Here is a 15995-nt window from a genome sequence, read left to right on the forward strand (position 1 = left end):
CTTGATTATATTATTATTATTGGTTATAGAATCAAAATGGTCTCAAGTTGACAGATTGGTTATAGAACCAAAAAGCTCAGACTGGTCTCAAATATAAGCATTGCATGGCTGTGCTACTGGCCCCTGTATCACGGGTGTTAAATGGCAGTAAACTGTTACTGAACCCTTTTTAGTCGTTGTGACGCCTAGTGGCGCCTAAAGTGAGTGAGTACTTCTCTACTGCAAAGTTGAACCAAGCTCGAGAACGAATAACTCAATGAAGTTATATATTGTAAATATACATATCAATTTATGAAAAAATATCAAAAGAAAAACATGTCAGGCTTTTATTGCTACCCTAGGGAGTTTCGATCGACGTATGTCGAATGTCGAATGTCTCATATCGTATACGACATCCGACATAAAACTTATCTATGCAAGTCACAAGGATAGCAGATGATCGTCCCCCCTCGAGTACGGCGTTTAAATAAGATGTAAATAACGCGATATGGAGTTGTTTAATTGTGTAAATCGAATTGGGTATCAATTAATTTATGGATTAAAATGAATAAAATATCTTTTTAAAGTTCCGTATTACTTTCTTGTCGTTTGGTAGATTGGTTTAACCAGCTATCCCAAACAGTACGCATACAAATATTAGTGGGTGGCACCAGGACACGGGCCTGTTCTGACGTCATGGTGGCTTAGGTGTTCGACCGGGAGATGTTGATTCCGTTCGGTTCACGGTATAGTCAGAAAATTAACTTATACCTATTTCAATCTTGCTTCAGAAATACTGTGGTCTAGCCCAGTCAGCGCATGCGGTACATCTGTAGGCCGAGTACCGTTTTCGTGGGTGTCCCGGGTTCGAAACCATTAATTATTTCTGATTATTATACTGATTATTATACTGTTTCAGAGTGGTCCAGTACAGGGGTGTCTAGGGTTCAAACCCAGTAATTACTGACACTTATTTAGAGTGGTCCTGATGCTGAATAGAGGATGTACAGGGGTGCCCAAGGTTCAAACCCAGTAATTACTGACACTTATTCAAGGTGGTCCTGATGCTGAATAGAGGATGTACAGGGGCCTCCCGGGATCGATCCCGGTCTATTGGTACTGATCCAGAGTGTTCCTGATGCTGAATAGATGATGTATTGGCGTGTACCGGCCGTACGGTGCTGCCGCTATGCTCATCGTTAGCGGGTTTTTCATACCCGAAAAATTTTGATATCTTAACAAAAGTAATTTCTGGCACTTATTTAGAGTGGTCCTGATGCTGAACAGAGGATGTACAGGGGTGTTCCGGGTTCGATCCCGGTCTATTAGTATTGATTCTGAGTGGTCCTGATGCTGAATAGAGGATGTCCAGGGGTTTCCAGATTTCAAACCCAGTAATTACTGGCACTTATTCAAAGTGGTCCTGATGCTGAATGGAGGATGTACAGAGGCCTCCCGGGATCGATCCCGGTCTATTGGTACTGATTCTGAGTGGTCCTGATGCTGAATAGAGGATGTACAGGGGTGCCCAGGTTCGATCCTGGTCTATTGGTACTGATTTTGAGTGGTCCTGATGCTGGATAGAGAATGTACAGGGTCGTCCCGGGTTCGATCCCTGTCTATTGGTACTGATTCTGAGTGGTCCTGATGCTGAATAGAGGATATACAGGGTCGTCCCGGGTTCGATCCCGGTCTATTGGTACTGATTCTGAGTGGTCCTGATGCTGGATAGAGAATGTACAGGGTCGTCCCGGGTTCGATCCCTGTCTATTGGTACTGATTCTGAGTGGTCCTGATGCTGAATAGAGGATGTCCAGGGGTTTCCAGGGTTCACACCCAGTAATTACTGGCACTTATTCAAAGTGGTCCTGATGCTGAATAGAGGATGTACAGGGGTGCCCAGGTTCGATCCTGGTCTATTGGTACTGATTCTGAGTGGTCCTGATGCTGGATAGAGGATGTACAGGGGTGCCCAGGTTCGATCCCGGTCTATTGGTACTGATTCTGAGTGTTCCTGATGCTGAATAGAGGATGTATTAGCGTGTACCGGCCGTACGGTGCTGCCGCTATGCTCATCGTTAGCGGGTTTTTCATACACTAACGTAAGTCAACTCTGGCAATCGACGTGCTCTCCAGTAATATTCCGTAACCCTTGCTTGCCAGAGTAGACTTAAGTTAGTGTATGAAAATCCCGCTAACAATGAGCATAGCGGCAGCACCGTACGGTAAAATTTTGATATCTTTACAAAAGTAATTTCTGCCACTTATTTAGAGTGGTCCTGGGCCTGATGCTGAATAGAGGATGTACAGGGGTGTCCCGGGTTCGATCCCGGTCTATTGGTACTGATTCTGAGTGGTCCTGATGCTGGATAGAGGATGTACAGGGGTGTCCAGGGGTGTCCAGGGTTCCAACCCAGTAATTACTCACACTTATTCAGAGTGGTACTGATGCTGAATAGAGGATGTACAGGGGTGCCCAGGTTGGATCCCTGTCTATTGGTACTGATTCTGAGTGGTCCTGATGCTGAATAAAGGATGTACAGGGGTGCCCAGGTTCGATCCTGGTCTATTGGTACTGATTCTGAGTGTTCCTGATGCTGAATAGAGGAGGTATTAGCGTGTACCGGCCGTACGGTGCTGCCGCTATGCTCATCGTTAGCGGGTTTTTCATACACTAACGTAAGTCAACTCTGGCAATCGACGTGCTCTCCAGTAATACTCCGTAACCCTTGCTTGCCAGAGTAGACTTACGTTAGTGTAGGCAAATCCCGCTAACAATGAGCATAGCGGCAGGACCGTACGGTAAAATTTTGATATCTTAACAAAAGTAATTTCTGGCACTTATTTAGAGTGGTCCTGATGCTGAACAGAGGATGTACAGGGGTGTTCCGGGTTCGATCCCGGTCTATTGGTACTGATTCTGAGTGGTCCTGATGCTGAATAGAGGATGTACAGGGGTGCCCAGGTTCGATCCTGGTCTATTGGTACTGATTCTGAGTGTTCCTGATGCTGAATAGAGGATGTGTTGGCGTGTACCGGCCGTACGGTGCTGCCGCTATGCTCATCGTTAGCGGGTTTTTCATACACTAACGTAAGTCAACTCTGGCAATCGACGTGCTCTCCAGTAATACTCCGTAACCCTTGCTTGCCAGAGTAGACTTACGTTAGTGTATGAAAATCCCGCTAACGATGAGCATAGCGGCAGCACCGTCCGGTAAAATTTTGATATCTTAACAAAAGTAATTTCTGGCACTTATTTAGAGTGGTCCTGATGCTGAACAGACGATGTACAGGGGTGTTCCGGGTTCGATCCCGGTCTATTAGTATTGATTCTGAGTGGTCCTGATGCTGAATAGAGGATGTACAGGGGTGCCCAGGTTCGATCCTGGTCTATTGGTACTGATTCTGAGTGGTCCTGATGCTGGATAGAGGATGTACAGGGGTGCCCAGGTTCGATCCCGGTCTATTGGTACTGATTCTGAGTGTTCCTGATGCTGAATAGAGGATGTATTAGCGTGTACCGGCCGTACGGTGCTGCCGCTATGCTCATCGTTAGCGGGTTTTTCATACACTAACGTAAGTCAACTCTGGCAATCGACGTGCTCTCCAGTAATACTCCGTAACCCTTGCTTGCCAGAGTAGACTTACGTTAGTGTATGAAAATCCCGCTAACAATGAGCATAGCGGCAGCACCGTACGGTAAAATTTTGATATCTTAACAAAAGTAATTTCTGGCACTTATTTAGAGTGGTCCTGGGCCTGATGCTGAATAGAGGATGTACAGGGGTGTCCCGGGTTCGATCCCGGTCTATTGGTACTGATTCTGAGTGGTCCTGATGCTGGATAGAGGATGTACAGGGGTGTCCAGGGTTCCAACCCAGTAATTACTCACACTTATTCAGAGTGGTACTGATGCTGAATAGAGGATGTACAGGGGTGCCCAGGTTGGATCCCTGTCTATTGGTACTGATTCTGAGTGGTCCTGATGCTGAATAAAGGATGTACAGGGGTGCCCAGGCTCGATCCCGGTCTATTGGTACTGATTCTGAGTGTTCCTGATGCTGAATAGAGGATGTATTAGCGTGTACCGGCCGTACGGTGCTGCCGCTATGCTCATCGTTAGCGGGTTTTTCATACACTAACGTAAGTCAACTCTGGCAATCGACGTGCTCTCCAGTAATACTCCGTAACCCTTGCTTGCCAGAGTAGACTTAAGTTAGTGTATGAAAATCCCGCTAACAATGAGCATAGCGGCAGCACCGTACGGTAAAATTTTGATATCTTTACAAAAGTAATTTCTGCCACTTATTTAGAGTGGTCCTGATGCTGAACAGAGGATGTACAGGGGTGTTCCGGGTTCGATCATGGTCTATTGGTACTGATTCTGAGTGGTCCTGATGCTGAATAGATGATGTACAGGGGTGCCCAGGTTCGATCCTGGTCTATTGGTACTGATTCTGAGTGTTCCTGATGCTGAATAGAGGATGTGTTGGCGTGTACCGGCCGTACGGTGCTGCCGCTATGCTCATCGTTAGCGGGTTTTTCATACACTAACGTAAGTCAACTCTGGCAATCGACGTGCTCTCCAGTAATACTCCGTAACCCTTGCTTGCCAGAGTAGACTTACGTTAGTGTATGAAAATCCCGCTAACAATGAGCATAGCGGCAGCACCGTACGGTAAAATTTTGATATCTTAACAAAAGTAATTTCTGGAACTTATTTAGAGTGGTCCTGATGCTGAACAGAGGATGTACAGGGGTGTTCCGGGTTCGATCCCGGTCTATTAGAATTGATTCTGAGTGGTCCTGATGCTGGATAGAGGATGTCCAGGGGTTTCCAGATTTCAAACCCAGTAATTACTGGCACTTATTCAAAGTGGTCCTGATGCTGAATGGAGGATGTACAGGGGCCTCCCGGGATCGATCCCGGTCTATTGGTACTGATTCTGAGTGGTCCTGATGCTGGATAGAGGATGTACAGGGGTGTCCAGGGTTCCAACCCAGTAATTACTGACACTCATTCAGAGTGGTACTGATGCTGAATAGAGGATGTACAGGGGTGCCCAGGTTGGATCCCGGTCTATTGGTACTGATTCTGAGTGGTCCTGATGCTGGATAGAGAATGTACAGGGTCGTCCCGGGTTCGATCCCTGTCTATTGGTACTGATTCTGAGTGGTCCTGATGCTGAATAGAGGATGTATTAGCGTGTACCGGCCGTACGGTGCTGCCGCTATGCTCATCGTTAGCGGGTTTTTCATACACTAACGTAAGTCAACTCTGGCAATCGACGTGCTCTCCAGTAATACTCCGTAACCCTTGCTTGCCAGAGTAGACTTACGTTAGTGTAGGCAAATCCCGCAAACAATGAGCATAGCGGCAGCACCGTACGGTAAAATTTTGATATCTTAACAAAAGTAATTTCTGGCACTTATTTAGAGTTGTCCTGATGCTGAACAGAGGATGTACAGGGGTGTCCCGGGTTCGATCCCGGTCTATTGGTACTGATTCTGAGTGGTCCTGATGCTGAATAGAGGATGTGCAGGGGTGCCTAGGTTCGATCCTGGTCTATTGGTACTGATTCTGAGTGTTCCTGATGCTGAATAGAGGATGTATTAGCGTGTACCGGCCGTACGGTGCTGCCGCTATGCTCATCGTTAGCGGGTTTTTCATACACTAACGTAAGTCAACTCTGGCAATCGACGTGCTCTCCAGTAATACTCCGTAACCCTTGCTTGCCAGCGTAGACTTACGTTAGTGTATGCAAATCCCGCTAACAATGAGCATAGCGGCAGCACCGTACGGTAAAATTTTGATATCTTAACAAAAGTAATTTCTGGAACTTATTTAGAGTGGTCCTGATGCTGAACAGAGGATGTACAGGGGTGTTCCGGGTTCGATCCCGGTCTATTAGAATTGATTCTGAGTGGTCCTGATGCTGGATAGAGGATGTCCAGGGGTTTCCAGATTTCAAACCCAGTAATTACTGGCACTTATTCAAAGTGGTCCTGATGCTGAATGGAGGATGTACAGGGGCCTCCCGGGATCGATCCCGGTCTATTGGTACTGATTCTGAGTGTTCCTGATGCTGAATAGAGGATGTATTAGCGTGTACCGGCCGTACGGTGCTGCCGCTATGCTCATCGTTAGCGGGTTTTTCATACACTAACGTAAGTCAACTCTGGCAATCGACGTGCTCTCCAGTAATACTCCGTAACCCTTGGTTGCCAGAGTAGACTTACGTTAGTGTAGGCAAATCCCGCTAACAATGAGCATAGCGGCAGCACCATACGGTAAAATTTTGATATCTTAACAAAAGTAATTTCTGGCACTTATTTAGAGTGGTCCTGATGCTGAACAGAGGATGTACAGGGGTGTTCCGGGTTCGATCCCGGTCTATTAGTATTGATTCTGAGTGGTCCTGATGCTGAATAGAGGATGTACAGGGGTGTTCCGGGTTCGATCCCGGTCTATTGGTACTCATTCAGAGTGGTACTGATGCTGAACAGAGGATGTACAGGGGTGTCCCGGGTTCGATCCCGGTCTATTAGTATTGATTCTGAGTGGTCCTGATGCTGAATAGAGGATGCACAGAGGTGTTCCGGGTTCGATCCCGGTCTATTAGAATTGATTCTGAGTGGTCCTGATGCTGAATAGATGATGTACAGGGTCGTCCCGGGTTCGATCCCTGTCTATTGGTACTCATTCAGAGTGGTACTGATGCTGAATAGAGGATGTACAGGGGTGCCTAGGTTCGATCTTGGTCTATTGGTACTGATTCTGAGTGGTCCTGATGCTGGATAGAGAATGTACAGGGTCGTCCCGGGTTCGATCCCTGTCTATTGGTACTGATTCTGAGTGTTCCTGATGCTGAATAGAGGATGTACAGGGGTGCCCAGGTTCGATCCTGGTCTATTGGTACTGATTCTGAGTGGTCCTGATGCTGAATAGAGGATGTATTGGCGTGCACCGGCCGTACGGTGCTGCCGCTATGCTCATCGTTAGCGGGTTTTTCATACACTAACGTAAGTCAACTCTGGCAATCGACGTGCTCTCCAGTAATACTCCGTAACCCTTGCTTGCCAGAGTAGACTTACGTTAGTGTAGGCAAATCCCGCTAACAATGAGCATAGCGGTAGCACCGTACGGTAAAATTTTGATATCTTAACAAAAGTAATTTCTGGCACTTATTTAGAGTTGTCCTGATGCTGAACAGAGGATGTACAGGGTTGTCCCGGGTTCGATCCCGGTCTATTGGTACTGATTCTAAGTGGTCCTGATGCTGAATAGAGGATGTACAGGTGTGTCCTGGGTTCGATCCCGGTCTATTGGTACTGATTCTGAGTGGTCCTGATGCTGGATAGAGAATGTACAGGGGCCTCCCGGGATCGATCCCGGTCTATTGGTACTGATTCTGAGTGTTCCTGATGCTGAATAGAGGATGTATTAGCGTGTACCGGCCGTACGGTGCTGCCGCTATGCTCATCGTTAGCGGGTTTTTCATACACTAACGTAAGTCAACTCTGGCAATCGACGTGCTCTCCAGTAATACTCCGTAACCCTTGCTTGCCAGAGTAGACTTACGTTAGTGTATGCAAATCCCGCTAACAATGAGCATAGCGGCAGGACCGTACGGTAAAATTTTGATATCTTAACAAAAGTAATTTCTGGAACTTATTTAGAGTGGTCCTGATGCTGAACAGAGGATGTACAGGGGTGTTCCGGGTTTGATCCCGGTCTATTAGAATTGATTCTGAGTGGTCCTGATGCTGAATAGAGAATGTACAGGGTCGTCCCGGGTTCGATCCCTGTCTATTGGTTCTGATTCTGAGTGGTCCTGATGCTGGATAGAGAATGTACAGGGTCGTCCCGGGTTCGATCCCTGTCTATTGGTACTGATTCTGAGTGGTCCTGATGCTGAATAGAGGATGCACAGGCGTTTTCAGATTTCAAACCCATTAAACACTGGCACTTATTCAAAGTGGTACTGATGCTGAATAGAGGATGTACAGGGGTGTTCCGGGTTCGATCCCGGTCTATTAGTATTGATTCTGAGTGGTCCTGATGCTGAATAGAGGATGTCCAGGCGTTTCCAGATTTCAAACCCAGTAATTACTGGCACCTATTCAAAGTGGTCCTGATGCTGAATAGAGGATGTACAGGGGCCTCCCGGGATCGATCCTGGTCTATTGGTACTGATTCTGAGTGGTCCTGATGTTGAACAGAGGATGCACAGGGGTGCCCAGGTTGGATCCTGGTCTATTGGTACTGATTCTGAGTGGTCCTGATGCTGAACAGAGGATGCACAGGGGTGTTCCGGGTTCGATCCCGGTCTATTAGTATTGATTTTGAGTGTTCCTGATGCTGAATAGAGGATGTATTGGCGTGTACCGGCCGTACGGTGCTGCCGCTATGCTCATCGTTAGCGGGTTTTTCATACACTAACGTAAGTCAACTCTGGCAATCGACGTGCTCTCCAGTAATACTCCGTAACCCTTGCTTGCCAGAGTAGACTTACGTTAGTGTATGAAAATCCCGCTAACAATGAGCATAGCGGCAGGACCGTACGGTAAAATTTTGATATCTTAATAAAAGTAATTTCTGGCACTTATTTAGAGTGGTCCTGATGCTGAACAGAGGATGTACAGGGGTGTTCCGGGTTCGATCCCGGTCTATTGGTACTGATTCTGAGTGGTCCTGATGCTGAATAGAGGATGTCCAGGGGTTTCCAGATTTCAAACCCAGTAATTACTGGCACTTATTCAAAGTGGTCCTGATGCTGAATAGAGGATGTACAGGGGCCTCCCGGGATCGATCCCGGTCTATTGGTACTGATTCTGAGTGGTTCTGATGCTGGATAGAGAATGTACAGGGTCGTCCCGGGTTCGATCCCTGTCTATTGGTACTGATTCTGAGTGGTCCTGATGCTGAATAGAGGATGTACAGGGGTGCCCAGGTTGGATCCCTGTCTATTGGTACTGATTCTGAGTGGTCCTGATGCTGAATAGAGGATATACAGGGGTGTCCAGGGTTCGACCCCGGTCTATTGGTACTGATTCTGAGTGGTCCTGATGCTGGATAGAGGATGTACAGGGTCGTCCCGGGTTCGATCCCTGTCTATTGGTACTGATTCTGAGTGGTCCTGATGCTGAATAGAGGATGTACAGGGGTGTTCAGGGTTCGATCCCGGTCTATTGGTACTGATTCTGAGTGGTTCTGATGCTGGATAGAGGATGTCCAGGGGTTTCCAGGGTTCAAACCCAGTAATTACTGACACTCATTCAAAGTGGTCCTGATCTGAATAGAGGATGTACAGGGGCCTCCCGGGATCGATCCCGGTCTATTGGTACTGATTCTGAGTGGTCCTGATGCTGGATAGAGAGTGTACAGGGTCGTCCCGGGTTCGATCCCTGTCTATTGGTACTGATTCTGAGTGGTCCTGATGCTGAATATAGGATGTACAGGGGTGCCCTGGTTCGATCCTGGTCTATTGGTACTGATTCTGAGTGTTCCTGATGCTGAATAGAGGATGTATTGGCGTGTACCGGCCGTACGGTGCTGCCGCTATGCTCATCGTTAGCGGGTTTTTCATACACTAACGTAAGTCAACTCTGGCAATCGACGTGCTCTCCGTAATACTCCGTAACCCTTGCTTGCCAGAGTAGACTTACGTTAGTGTATGAAAATCCCGCTAACAATGAGCATAGCGGCAGCACCGTCCGGTAACATTTTGATATCTTAACAAAAGTAATTTCTGGCACTTATTTAGAGTGGTCCTGATGCTGAACAGAGGATGTACAGGGGTGTTCCGGGTTCGATCCCGGTCTATTAGTATTGATTCTGAATGGTCCTGATGCTGAATAGAGGATGTCCAGGCGTTTCCAGATTTCAAACCCAGTAATTACTGGCACCTATTCAAAGTGGTCCTGATGCTGAATAGAGGATGTACAGGGGCCTCCCGGGATCGATCCCGGTCTATTGGTACTGATTCTGAGTGGTCCTGATGTTGAACAGAGGATGCACAGGGGTGTTCCGGGTTCGATCCCGGTCTATTAGTATTGATTCTGAGTGGTCCTGATGCTGAATAGAGGATGTACAGGGGTGCCCAGGTTCGATCCTGGTCTATTGGTACTGATTCTGAGTGTTCCTGATGCTGGATAGAGAATGTACAGGGTCGTCCCGGGTTCGATCCCTGTCTATTGGTACTGATTCTGAGTGGTCCTGATGCTGAATAGAGGATGTACAGGGGTGCCCAGGTTCGATCCCGGTCTATTGGTACTGATTCTGAGTGTTCCTGATGCTGAATACAGGATGTATTGGCGTGTACCGGCCGTACGGTGCTGCCGCTATGCTCATCGTTAGCGGGTTTTTCATACACTAACGTAAGTCAACTCTGGCAATCGACGTGCTCTCCAGTAATACTCCGTAACCCTTGCTTGCCAGAGTAGACTTGCGTTAGTGTATGAAAATCCCGCTAACAATGAGCATAGCGGCAGCACCGTATGGTAAAATTTTGATATCTTAAAAGTAATTTCTGGCACTTATTTAGAGTGGTCCTGATGCTGAACAGAGGATGTACAGGGGTGTTCCGGGTTCGATCCCGGTCTATTAGTATTGATTCTGAGTGGTCCTGATGCTGAATAGAGGATGTCCAGGGGTTTCCAGATTTCAAACCCAGTAATTACTGGCACTTATTCAAAGTGGTCCTGATGCTGAATAGAGGATGTACAGGGGCCTCCCGGGATCGATCCCGGTCTATTGGTACTGATTCTGAGTGGTCCTGATGTTGAACAGAGGATGCACAGGGGTGTTCCGGGTTCGATCCTGGTCTATTGGTACTGATTCTGAGTGGTCCTGATGCTGAATAGAGGATGTACAGGGTCGTCCCGGGTTCGATCCCGGTCTATTGGTACTGATTCTGAGTGTTCCTGATGCTGAATAGATGATGTATTGGCGTGTACCGGCCGTACGGTGCTGCCGCTATGCTCATCGTTAGCGGGTTTTTCATACACTAACGTAAGTCAACTCTGGCAATCGACGTGCTCTCCAGTAATACTCCGTAACCCTTGCTTGCCAGAGTAGACTTACGTTAGTGTATGCAAATCCCGCTAACTATGAGCATAGCGGCAGCACCGTACGGTAAAATTTTGATGTCTTAACAAAAGTAATTTCTGGCACTTATTTAGAGTGGTCCTGATGCTGAACAGAGGATGTACAGGTGTGTCCTGGGTTCGATCCCGGTCTATTAGTATTGATTCTGAGTGGTCCTGATGCTGAATAGAGGATGTCCAGGGGTTTCCAGGGTTCAAACCCAGTAATTACTGGCACTTATTCAAAGTGGTCCTGATCTGAATAGAGGATGTACAGGGGCCTTCCGGGTTCGATCCCTGTCTATTGGTACTGATTCTGAGTGGTCCTGATGCTGGATAGAGAGTGTACAGGGTCGTCCCGGGTTCGATCCCTGTCTATTGGTACTGATTCTGAGTGGTCCTGATGCTGAATAGAGAGTGTACAGGGTCGTCCCGGGTTCGATCCCTGTCTATTGGTACTGATTCTGAGTGGTCCTGATGCTGAATAGAGGATGTACAGGGGTGCCCTGGTTCGATCCTGGTCTATTGGTACTGATTCTGAGTGTTCCTGATGCTGAATAGAGGATGTATTGGCGTGTACCGGCCGTACGGTGCTGCCGCTATGCTCATCGTTAGCGGGTTTTTCATACACTAACGTAAGTCAACTCTGGCAATCGACGTGCTCTCCAGTAAAACTCCGTAACCCTTGCTTGCCAGAGTAGACTTACGTTAGTGTATGAAAATCCCGCTAACAATGAGCATAGCGGCAGCACCGTCCGGTAAAATTTTGATATCTTAACAAAAGTAATTTCTGGCACTTATTTAGAGTGGTCCTGATGCTGAACAGAGGATGTACAGGGGTGTCCCGGGTTCGATCCCGGTCTATTAGTATTGATTCTGAATGGTCCTGATGCTGAATAGAGGATGTCCAGGGGTTTCCAGATTTCAAACCCAGTAATTACTGGCACCTATTCAAAGTGGTCCTGATGCTGAATAGAGGATGTACAGGGGTGTTCCGGGTTCGATCCCGGTCTATTAGTATTGATTCTGAGTGGTCCTGATGCTGGATAGAGGATGTACAGGGGTGTTCCGGGTTCGATCCCGGTCTATTAGTATTGATTCTGAGTGGTCCTGATGCTGAATAGAGGATGTCCAGGGGCCTCCCGGGATCGATCCCGGTCTATTGGTACTGATTCTGAGTGGTCCTGGTGCTGGATAGAGAGTGTACAGGGTCGTCCCGGGTTCGATCCCTGTCTATTGGTACTGATTCTGAGTGGTCCTGATGCTGAATAGAGGATGTACAGGGTCGTCCCGGGTTCGATCCCTGTCTATTGGTACTGATTCTGAGTGGTCCTGATGCTGAATAGAGGATGTACAGGGGTGCCCAGGTTCGATCCTGGTCTATTGGTACTGATTCTGAGTGGTCCTGGTGCTGAATAGAGGATGTGTTGGCGTGTACCGGCCGTACGGTGCTGCCGCTATGCTCATCGTTAGCGGGTTTTTCATACACTAACGTAAGTCAACTCTGGCAATCGACGTGCTCTCCAGTAATACTCCGTAACCCTTGCTTCCCAGAGTAGACTTACGTTAGTGTATGAAAATCCCGCTAACAATGAGCATAGCGGCAGCACCGTCCGGTAAAATTTTGATATCTTAACAAAAGTAATTTCTGGCACTTATTTAGAGTGGTCCTGATGCTGAACAGACGATGTACAGGGGTGTTCCGGGTTCGATCCCGGTCTATTAGTATTGATTCTGAGTGGTCCTGATGCTGAATAGAGGATGTCCAGGCGTTTCCAGATTTCAAACCCAGTAATTACTGGCACCTATTCAAAGTGGTCCTGATGCTGAATAGAGGATGTACAGGGGCCTCCCGGGATCGATCCCGGTCTATTGGTACTGATTCTGAGTGGTCCTGATGTTGAATAGAGGATGTACAGGGGTGCCCAGGTTGGATCCTGGTCTATTGGTACTGATTCTGAGTGTTCCTGATGCTGAATAGAGGATGTATTGGCGTGTACCGGCCGTACGGTGCTGCCGCTATGCTCATCGTTAGCGGGTTTTTCATACACTAACGTAAGTCAACTCTGGCAATCGACGTGCTCTCCAGTAACACTCCGTAACCCTTGCTTCCCAGAGTAGACTTACGTTAGTGTATGAAAATCCCGCTAACAATGAGCATAGCGGCAGCACCGTCCGGTAAAATTTTGATATCTTAACAAAAGTAATTTCTGGCACTTATTTAGAGTGGTCCTGATGCTGAACAGAGGATGTACAGGTGTGTCCTGGGTTCGATCCCGGTCTATTAGTATTGATTCTGAGTGGTCCTGATGCTGAATAGAGGATGTCCAGGGGTTTCCAGGGTTCAAACCCAGTAATTACTGGCACTTATTCAAAGTGGTCCTGATCTGAATAGAGGATGTACAGGGGTGTTCCGGGTTCGATCCCTGTCTATTGGTACTGATTCTGAGTGGTCCTGATGCTGGATAGAGAGTGTACAGGGTCGTCCCGGGTTCGATCCCTGTCTATTGGTACTGATTCTGAGTGGTCCTGATGCTGAATAGAGAGTGTACAGGGTCGTCCCGGGTTCGATCCCTGTCTATTGGTACTGATTCTGAGTGGTCCTGATGCTGAATAGAGGATGTACAGGGGTGCCCTGGTTCGATCCTGGTCTATTGGTACTGATTCTGAGTGTTCCTGATGCTGAATAGAGGATGTATTGGCGTGTACCGGCCGTACGGTGCTGCCGCTATGCTCATCGTTAGCGGGTTTTTCATACACTAACGTAAGTCAACTCTGGCAATCGACGTGCTCTCCAGTAAAACTCCGTAACCCTTGCTTGCCAGAGTAGACTTACGTTAGTGTATGAAAATCCCGCTAACAATGAGCATAGCGGCAGCACCGTCCGGTAAAATTTTGATATCTTAACAAAAGTAATTTCTGGCACTTATTTAGAGTGGTCCTGATGCTGAACAGAGGATGTACAGGGGTGTCCCGGGTTCGATCCCGGTCTATTAGTATTGATTCTGAATGGTCCTGATGCTGAATAGAGGATGTCCAGGGGTTTCCAGATTTCAAACCCAGTAATTACTGGCACCTATTCAAAGTGGTCCTGATGCTGAATAGAGGATGTACAGGGGTGTTCCGGGTTCGATCCCGGTCTATTAGTATTGATTCTGAGTGGTCCTGATGCTGGATAGAGGATGTACAGGGGTGTTCCGGGTTCGATCCCGGTCTATTAGTATTGATTCTGAGTGGTCCTGATGCTGAATAGAGGATGTCCAGGGGCCTCCCGGGATCGATCCCGGTCTATTGGTACTGATTCTGAGTGGTCCTGGTGCTGGATAGAGAGTGTACAGGGTCGTCCCGGGTTCGATCCCTGTCTATTGGTACTGATTCTGAGTGGTCCTGATGCTGAATAGAGGATGTACAGGGTCGTCCCGGGTTCGATCCCTGTCTATTGGTACTGATTCTGAGTGGTCCTGATGCTGAATAGAGGATGTACAGGGGTGCCCAGGTTCGATCCTGGTCTATTGGTACTGATTCTGAGTGGTCCTGGTGCTGAATAGAGGATGTGTTGGCGTGTACCGGCCGTACGGTGCTGCCGCTATGCTCATCGTTAGCGGGTTTTTCATACACTAACGTAAGTCAACTCTGGCAATCGACGTGCTCTCCAGTAATACTCCGTAACCCTTGCTTCCCAGAGTAGACTTACGTTAGTGTATGAAAATCCCGCTAACAATGAGCATAGCGGCAGCACCGTCCGGTAAAATTTTGATATCTTAACAAAAGTAATTTCTGGCACTTATTTAGAGTGGTCCTGATGCTGAACAGACGATGTACAGGGGTGTTCCGGGTTCGATCCCGGTCTATTAGTATTGATTCTGAGTGGTCCTGATGCTGAATAGAGGATGTCCAGGCGTTTCCAGATTTCAAACCCAGTAATTACTGGCACCTATTCAAAGTGGTCCTGATGCTGAATAGAGGATGTACAGGGGCCTCCCGGGATCGATCCCGGTCTATTGGTACTGATTCTGAGTGGTCCTGATGTTGAATAGAGGATGTACAGGGGTGCCCAGGGTTCCAACCCAGTAATTACTCACACTTATTCAGAGTGGTACTGATGCTGAATAGAGGATGTACAGGGGTGCCCAGGTTGGATCCCTGTCTATTGGTACTGATTCTGAGTGGTCCTGATGCTGAATAGAGGATGTACAGGGGTGCCCAGGTTGGATCCCTGTCTATTGGTACTGATTCTGAGTGGTCCTGATGCTGAATAGAGGATGTACAGGGGTGCCCACGTTCGATCCTGGTCTATTGGTACTGATTCTGAGTGTTCCTGATGCTGAATAGAGGATGTATTAGCGTGTACCGGCCGTACGGTGCTGCCGCTATGCTCATCGTTAGCGGGTTTTTCATACACTAACGTAAGTCAACTCTGGCAATCGACGTGCTCGCTCTCCAGAGGCCTTTTTATGAACACTCGATTAGTATATTCGAGTATGCAAAACGTTTTTATGAGCATGGATTATGTCATAATCCGTCATTTTTATGAACATTGGTTATCATAATCGATTAGCATACTCAGCATACTCGCTCGGCGAGCAAGTATGCCGATTATCTAATCCAACCGAAATGGTGTTCTCGGTAGAAGTCGCTGCTGAGTAGGCCATAAGTGAATAATTTCTACCTGGCGTTTTTATCAACCAACATACCCGGTTATGCTAATTGACACTAATCGGCTATATAATCTAAATAGCTAATCTATTTCGATTTTGCTGGTTCATAAAAAGGCCTCAGTAATACTCCGTAACCCTTGCTTGCCAGAGTAGACTTACGTTAGTGTATGCAAATCCCGCTAACAATGAGCATAGCGGCAGCACCGTACGGCAAATCTTTGATGTCTTAACAAAAGTAATTTCTGGCACTTATTTAGAGTGGTCCTGATG

Source organism: Tubulanus polymorphus, chromosome 8 (assembly GCF_964204645.1).
Source record: "Tubulanus polymorphus chromosome 8, tnTubPoly1.2, whole genome shotgun sequence".
Classification (NCBI taxonomy): domain Eukaryota; kingdom Metazoa; phylum Nemertea; class Palaeonemertea; order Tubulaniformes; family Tubulanidae; genus Tubulanus; species Tubulanus polymorphus.